Genomic DNA, 7925 nt, shown 5'->3' on the forward strand with positions numbered 1-7925 from the left:
ATCTATAAACAAAATTAAATTTTAAATGGTATTATTATATCATTTATTCAAATAGCAACGCTAATACTTATTAGTATAACGTCTAAAACTGACAAAATTGCAGCAAACCTTGTTTTCAGTCCTTGCTTTATCGTTTACAAACAAGAAAATGGAAATGGGTATAGATCTATGGTGTGGTATAGTTCTATGGCGTGGTATAGCTCTATGGCGTGGTATAGTTCTATGGCGCGGTATAGTTCTATGGCGCGGTATAGTTCTATGGCGCGGTATAGTTCTATGGCGCGGTATAGTTATATGGCGCGGTATAGTTCTATGGCGCGGTATAGTTCTATGGCGCGGTATAGTTATATGGCGCGGTATAGTTCTATGGTGCGGTATAGTTCTATGGCATGTTTTGACTGTTTGATGTAGGCAGGAAGTAGTTTCAACTATGTTGTTCAGCATTGTGAAATACTATATGCCTACTGACGTTTACTCGCATTGGATCACGTCATTTACAAAGCTGATTTGGCGTATAAAAAAGATGTCAAAACTTTTGCTAAAACTTCATTCAGGTATACAGTATAGGGAGAGAGTCAGGGAGCAACAGTAATTCTTAAATTGGTTTTATTTAGATTTGTGGTTATGTTATTCCTGTAATAATTACATTGTTATGTATAAGAACAATGAAATATCACTTACGTTAGTGAATTATAACAATAGTTGAAACCATATGCAACAGGTTCATGTCTTCATTCAATGGCTTGGGCAAGTCAATGATTCTAATTTATCTTAAGGAGGGATAAGTCTTAGCGGTTAGCCTTCGCTCCACAAGTACCTCCTGGGTCTAAACTATAGAGACTAACGCATCACATAATAGATGAATTACTACTCCGTAACACAAGAAACTAATAAGTCAATTTGTAGAGAAATGAACAAAAGAGTTTGACACCGACGCTAGAAAATGCTGCATTAAATACACAAAAAGAAACAACTGGAATGCCTGTAGTTTAGTTGCTGCCGGGAGAGTCGGGGGCGCACTGCGCGTGAAGCACCCCTTCATAGATTATTCCATTAAACGTCATCTTAATCACCATCTGCTCTTGGTTGTCATTTTCTCCCTCTAAAATATTGCACGTCATCGTTGTATTTGCTAGCGGTCACTGTTTGACTATGTAGGTTGAAGAAGCTAGCTTCATAATTACACAAATGTCACAACTCCATAAGCTGATCTGCTATGGTAATTTCCATGAATATTCATTTTTTCATTCAGTTTATACCGGAGAAGTTTTTAGCCGAGACAATTTGCTTGATCGCTCAGCGCTCTTAATTCTAATTAGATAATGTAATAAACAATTATGGAAATATTAGTGTATGGCAGTCGTTAGGAAGTAGGAAGGCACTTCTAAGTAACCAAATCACTCAGCTGATTGCCTCTCTATCGAAAGAAATCTCTGTAATTGACAACTTCATCAAGGCCAACCAACTATTTCCAGTTAGATGTCGCGTGCATCCGTATAGATACAATTACGTTATAACGAATGTTTGTCTTTACACTAATTGATAATAATATTATTTACAGCAGGCACGGAGCAAATAATTCTAATTGATGCGGCATGACGAAGGACGATAACGATTAGCAGCCCATGAAAGGAAATATCAAAGATGCCGTAATTTAGAATTGTCACACAAACTGAGATTAAAATACATCATCATTTTAATAATCACAGACAGGCACTCAAGCTATGGAGGAGTTCAGCTTACTTTGATGTTCGGCAGATATGATGCTGCCGCTGCTACACGGGCTGGACAAGCTGCCGCGTTTCCCACGGCATCCTTTTGGAGAGCTGCTTTTTCCTCGCTTTTGTTCAACTGGCGATAGTCTTTCTTGCTTTAATTTTTTTCCGTCCGAAGAGCTTATAGATCCAGGAGATCGCTTACGCTGCGGACCGAAAGGTGTGAAAGCTGAATCTCGCCAGTTTTCAGGAAAGACAGCCGGTGAAGGGTAGTCACCTTTAAAAAATAACCATACTCTTTGAAACTCTATTGCGGTAACTGGATCAACAACATCTTGTAAAGTGCAGCTGTGAAAGAATGTATAGCATAACCTTGCATTCTTGTAGTTCATACCATGTAAAACCGCTATATGTGGCGACAAAGCTGGGTTACACCACTCTCAAACACAACATTATCAACACAACAGCTATGAACTAGGGCCTAGCATTGTAGTAGCTATGAGCTAGAGTAATATGTTCTTCTCAATTAAAAAAATTGTAGCCTCAATCAATCAATGCTCTCTAACGTGTGTAAAAGATTCACATACCTACCTATCAAGACAGAAGTTGTTTTTGTTTTGTAAATGCAATGGTGTACACGCATGTGTACGTGAGACTAAGAAACCAATTGGATGCAAACCCTTGGAAATATTTATAATTATGATGGCAATTTTTCTACATTAGCATAAAGTGTTGCGAACCTGTTGGTGTGTATGGATGCCCATGCCCCGGTCTCATTGAAGCCATATTGGAAAGATGCATATTTGCCATGTTTGGCAAGTGTTGAGCTGCCGGAAGATTTGGGGGCAGCGTAGGTAGGCGTCCAGGAAATCCTCGAGCATTCATAATAGTGCCAAATGGTGTAGCAGCCCACATGTTCGAGAGCATGGCATCTCTCAGCAGGGATGCATTAGTAATGGAATTTGGTGGAAACATACCGAGAGGCATTCCAGTTGCTAAAACAGAAAGCAACACAATAGTCTAAACCAAAATTAACACAATAGTCTAAACAGAAAGTAACACAATAGTCCAAACTGTGCCAAGCTGATGAAACAATCAATTTAGCTGAAATTACCTGCATAGTTATAACGCAAAAATAAAAGGCAAATAGTATTACTATTATTCCTAAGTTTTTTGCAACTTTTATTTCTCATCATGATGCTATAACAGTTAACAATATAATATGTAACTATGTTATTAATAATAGTTTTTACATACCTTGGTTTGCGTCAAACACATAGTTGTTATTTCTCTTCCCTTCTCTCTTGTTGTTATCTACTGCTGTCTGCAGGTCAACAGGTCGAGACAAGTTATGTTTGTGGCATTCGAATGGATAAAGATATCGGCAATACCTGCAGTTCGAATACTTGATACATAGAATCTCAAATTCACTTATATATATTCAGATTAGTTACAATTTAGCTTCTCACTTCATCGTTTTTCTCGTGAGAATTGCAACACAAGAAAATGTAAAAAGCAAAAGTATTTTCAAATTTCCAAACTGGCAATCTAAAAGAATATTTTGTTCTATCAGCTGTTACATTTGTCTCATGCTTTGTTTAGCTTATAATTATAACTTATAGTTTTGTTATATAACGTATTTAATAAAAACAATATGAATTTTTAAAAGGCTTGTGGCTGTATCATCTTATAAGAAAATACATAATAAACTTTACAGAATAGTTTAATTTCAGAATTACAAATTTATTATGCAATTAATTGTTGGTTTATTTACATTATTTAATGCGTTTTATGATTATATTTACCAAAGGAAAAAGAAGTACAAGTGACAACAGACTTATAATCAAGCATGGTATATAAAAAGTACGAAATCAGAGAATTAAAAGATAATATAGGCACATGATAATAAAAAGCTAGGATTCACTATTTAATTATGCTTGTGTAGCTAAACATATAAAGTATAATATTGATACAATCATAGAGAATGCAATTAAATTTAGTATAAAATGAGTAGTTTGTAAATCTGTGCCTATATTGATTTTGATAGTAGCTCCAAATTTAACCGAATACATATTGTCTTTCTTGAGTAACTCTGAGTGTTTGCGATCTTACTGCCTTCTCAAAGCAAAACTCATAGAATAAACAGGAGTCACTTACAGCGTTCTCAAAGCAATTTCCATAAATTAAACAAATGTAATGTATTTTGTTGTCGATATGTGTTCTACTGTTTAAACAGCAGCAGCTTCCTGTGTTTTCAAGGTAAATGCACTTTTCACGCTAAGTCTAAATTATTTCTTGTAACTTACTGTGTTCTCAAGGTAAATGCAGCGCTTGTGATGGTGATCGGTAGGTTCAAACTCTTTGTTATCTCTCTCCAAAGTTTCTTATTAACAACGTCTAGAATTCCTCCTCTAGCAACAACCTGTTTGAAGAGCTTGTAGAGGTCCAAAGGATTCTTTGCCATTATTGGAACTCTGTTGATAGGAGTACCTTGCAAAAAGCAATGAAGAGTGTACAGAACTCCGTCTCTTAATTATCCTGAATTATGACTAGCAAAGTAGTTGATAAAATATTGAATTAACAATGTGTTTTAATAAAGTTAAAAAGTCGACTCGAGAAAGATTTGATTTTGTTTACCAATTACAGTACTGAAGGTAAAGCATCCCATCATGTATGTTTTTTATTAACGTCCAACTCATTACAATTTTATATCGTTATGCTCAAATTATATTTTTAACGTTTTCCGATATCTTTTGTCGAAATGTGCACAAACGTAAATACACAGATTGTTTTAGGAGTTGTGTCGATATGATAACATCGGTGAAATTTTTGATGATTTCAAATGAGCTCGAGTAATAATGTGGTTTGAAAAAAAAATCAAGTAGGTCAACTTCACTCTTAAATAGGGCAAAGGTTTTTCTGCTCTTGAAATTATATCGAGTTCCAAAATAAGCAAGCCATGTCAAAACTGAATTTTTTTAACAAAAAATAATATGTTTTATAATTTCGATTTAATTTTAGTTAATTTGAGTGCAGATGTAGGATACAGGCAGTCAAAAAATTTGTTATCAACATTTTGTTATGAAGTACAGAATTTGAACTGCTCTAGCAGTTTTTGAACATCAATATAAAAATGATAACGATTTTCAACCTTTCTCATACAAAAATAATTAGTTTTAATATGCTCTTTGCCTGCCTGAGTAATTAGTTTTGCTTGCAGCAGCAAATGAGGTGAAGCTGTTTTCCATAAGCACATACATATGCTAAATACAAATGAGAAACATGTGGTTACATTTTGACGCTACAGACATTATGGCATGGCAAATCAAACGCAATCAATTATTATTACCTAATTTCGCAACATAATAAAAATATGATACGTTGAGGAAGGCAGGTAGGCCGATAGGCGCATAGGTAATTGACGCTGCAAACCGCCTGTGCTTCAAGACTATTATAATTAAAAATACTATTCTTCTCCTGGCATTTGATATAATTCACCAAATATTAGGAATATTACGCGATTGCATTATTTTATTAGAACTAATTATAAAATATCTCGAGTCAGCTGTTGCTAGATCTATCAAAATCAGGCCTGACTTCCTCCGAGATGCACGCCCACGGCCTCGAATCCTTACATCATAAAACGGGCTAATGTGATTTACCTCTTCTCTGCATGAAGCCAAACAGTTCGTCGAGGATGTCTTTACGGTCAGGTTCATTCCCTAATAAATATATCTGAAAAAAATGGAGTCATTTAGTATAAGCATCTTAGAGCTAATTAGATATTTGCTGAACAAAAACGTTCAATAACCCCTTTAATAATTGACACTAGCTACATCGTGCAAGTGAATTTAATAAACAAATGATAAAATTAATATTATTTATTATATTTTTTAGGCATAGAAAATAAGTCGAGATGGAGACTCTTTGACTAGCTTTTGCCTGGTTAAGCAGCAATTTTTTTTATTCTTGCAAACTTTCTTTTTTATAGCTATTTAAATATTTAACGGGCTTCTAAAAAAGCTAACTTACTTTTAGCCTTGGGACATGTAAACTTACTACAGCATGCTTATGCCAACTATACTTGATATTCAACATCATGAGAGCTTGGGCTATGACAATGGCACTGAACTGGTTAACTTTCCTAGTTGTTGCCGAACCTCACAAATCTATTTCTATAAAATTTATTCTTATTGGAAGCTTTATTGTGTGTCGAATAAAATATCGAATATGAAAATAATTTTATCATTCAACATTATATGAAGAAAATTGAGCTCATAAAATGAGTAGAAAGTGTCAACTTAGTTCCGATGAAGAAATAAGAACGCTGTAAGCTGTAATTAAACAGAGCTATTCACACCGTGTCAGGTGGGAAAGTATTCTGTTCGGTAACAGCTATGAAAGTTAATCCTTGCACAATGTGTGAGTCTAGAGCTAGCTATAAAGTTTAATGGCAGTATTGTTATATCAGAAGATTTGACACAATGTCATATAATTAATTACCGCGAGATTACCAAGTACATAATGAATGCTTTCACGTCTGTATACTTAAAGGAAACACCTCAGACCTTCAATAGGCCTGTTTGTTGATTAAGGTTCCTCAGAACTCCATCTTAACTCAACAAAGCCTTAGTACGTTTATTGACTAAGAAGATTCACAATAAAAGACGAATAGTGCCTGGTTATTAAACTTTCCTGCCATCTGACATCAACAATGCGATGAGAAGGTGTCAATGCATGAATATAAAGTCATATATTTTGATATTCTTGTGTAAGATAATTATTAGCTTCCGACAAACCTTTTGTTTGTAAGTATCTCATGAAGCTCTCAAGACATTCGGTGCTATGATGATAAGATTATCGGGATTTAAGGCTTCAGACGAGGTATTTAAGGCTAAGATATTTAAATAACAAACAATGGAGTTTATCGTATCAACATCTGCCCAGGCCACTAACACTCTTCATCTAAAGATAATATTTATGTCTGACCAATACCAACTTCATGATATAATTAGCTTAAACCTCATATCTTGTAACATTCGGCCATTATGTTTCATTTATTATTGAAAATTTTATGCAATGAATTATTTCTGTTTTACTAAAAAGCTAGTTAACAGCAAAAATATTCGGCAGTATAACACTCAAATAATTTATTTTACGATTAAGCATTACGTACTTTTAAGCAGTAAGATTTTTACTATTCAACAAGGTTGGTAGTAAAAAGAGAGTTTTATATACAAGTCAATAGCAGCAACAACTCACAATCTACAGTACCAACTATTTAATTGGTGAAGCTTCCTGTAGAACAGAAATTGAGGTTTGATAATTTGCTACCATCTGTACACCAGATTACTTTTTGACGAAATGACCAGCACTAAAAATCCAATGGTTGTTCTTTTTATATTCACTATCTAGTTCATGTCGTTAAAGAGGTAGAAACTTAATGTACTTGAAGCTAGCTAATTTCTCGTAAAGCTTTATGATTTAAAATACATTGAACGTTTGAAACATACTGCTTCATATTCTCACCTATCTCTCCTATGCGAGCTCACTCTTTCGCGTGACCTTTTCTAAATGTTATTTTAAATGTTTATACATGAACCTTCCGTTCTACATACAAACAATTAAATTTGGTCCAATTAAGCTATTCATTTTAGCCATGCATTAAAATAGTACTCTCTATAGTAATCTCTGCTATATTAAAATGTTGTGATGTAAATGGGTATATTCTTTAAAGTCTTCAGGTTTTCCTTAACGTATGTTGCTAACAAATAAAGAATGATTAAATTTTATGATGTTTGACATGTTCCAGCTCACCAAAGAGATCACTATAGTTACAACAGTAAAATTGTGTTCATCTTACCTGTTTAAATTGCTCTCCGTGGATGTAGTGAATTTTCTGTTTTTCTCCCTCTTCATTTTCGACCATTTCTTCATCTTCCTCCTCGTCTTCAGCGATATCTTGTCCATTCATGAAGATATTTGCTCCATCATTTTGCATATATGATGTATGTGGAAACTGTGAGCCATTGCCATTGGGACATACCTGCTGGTTTTGGGCCTGCTGAATGGAGTTGTAATGCTGCCGCAGTTCTTGTAAGCTAGCAGCGTTTGGAGTACTTCCAGGAGGATACTGAGCATGCTCACTTCTTACATCCACTTTATCGCGCTTCGTAAGGTTCATACTGTGTAAATGTTCTGCAGGCTGCA

This window comes from Watersipora subatra, chromosome 1, assembly GCF_963576615.1.
Source record: "Watersipora subatra chromosome 1, tzWatSuba1.1, whole genome shotgun sequence".
NCBI classification, from domain to species: Eukaryota; Metazoa; Bryozoa; class Gymnolaemata; order Cheilostomatida; family Watersiporidae; genus Watersipora; species Watersipora subatra.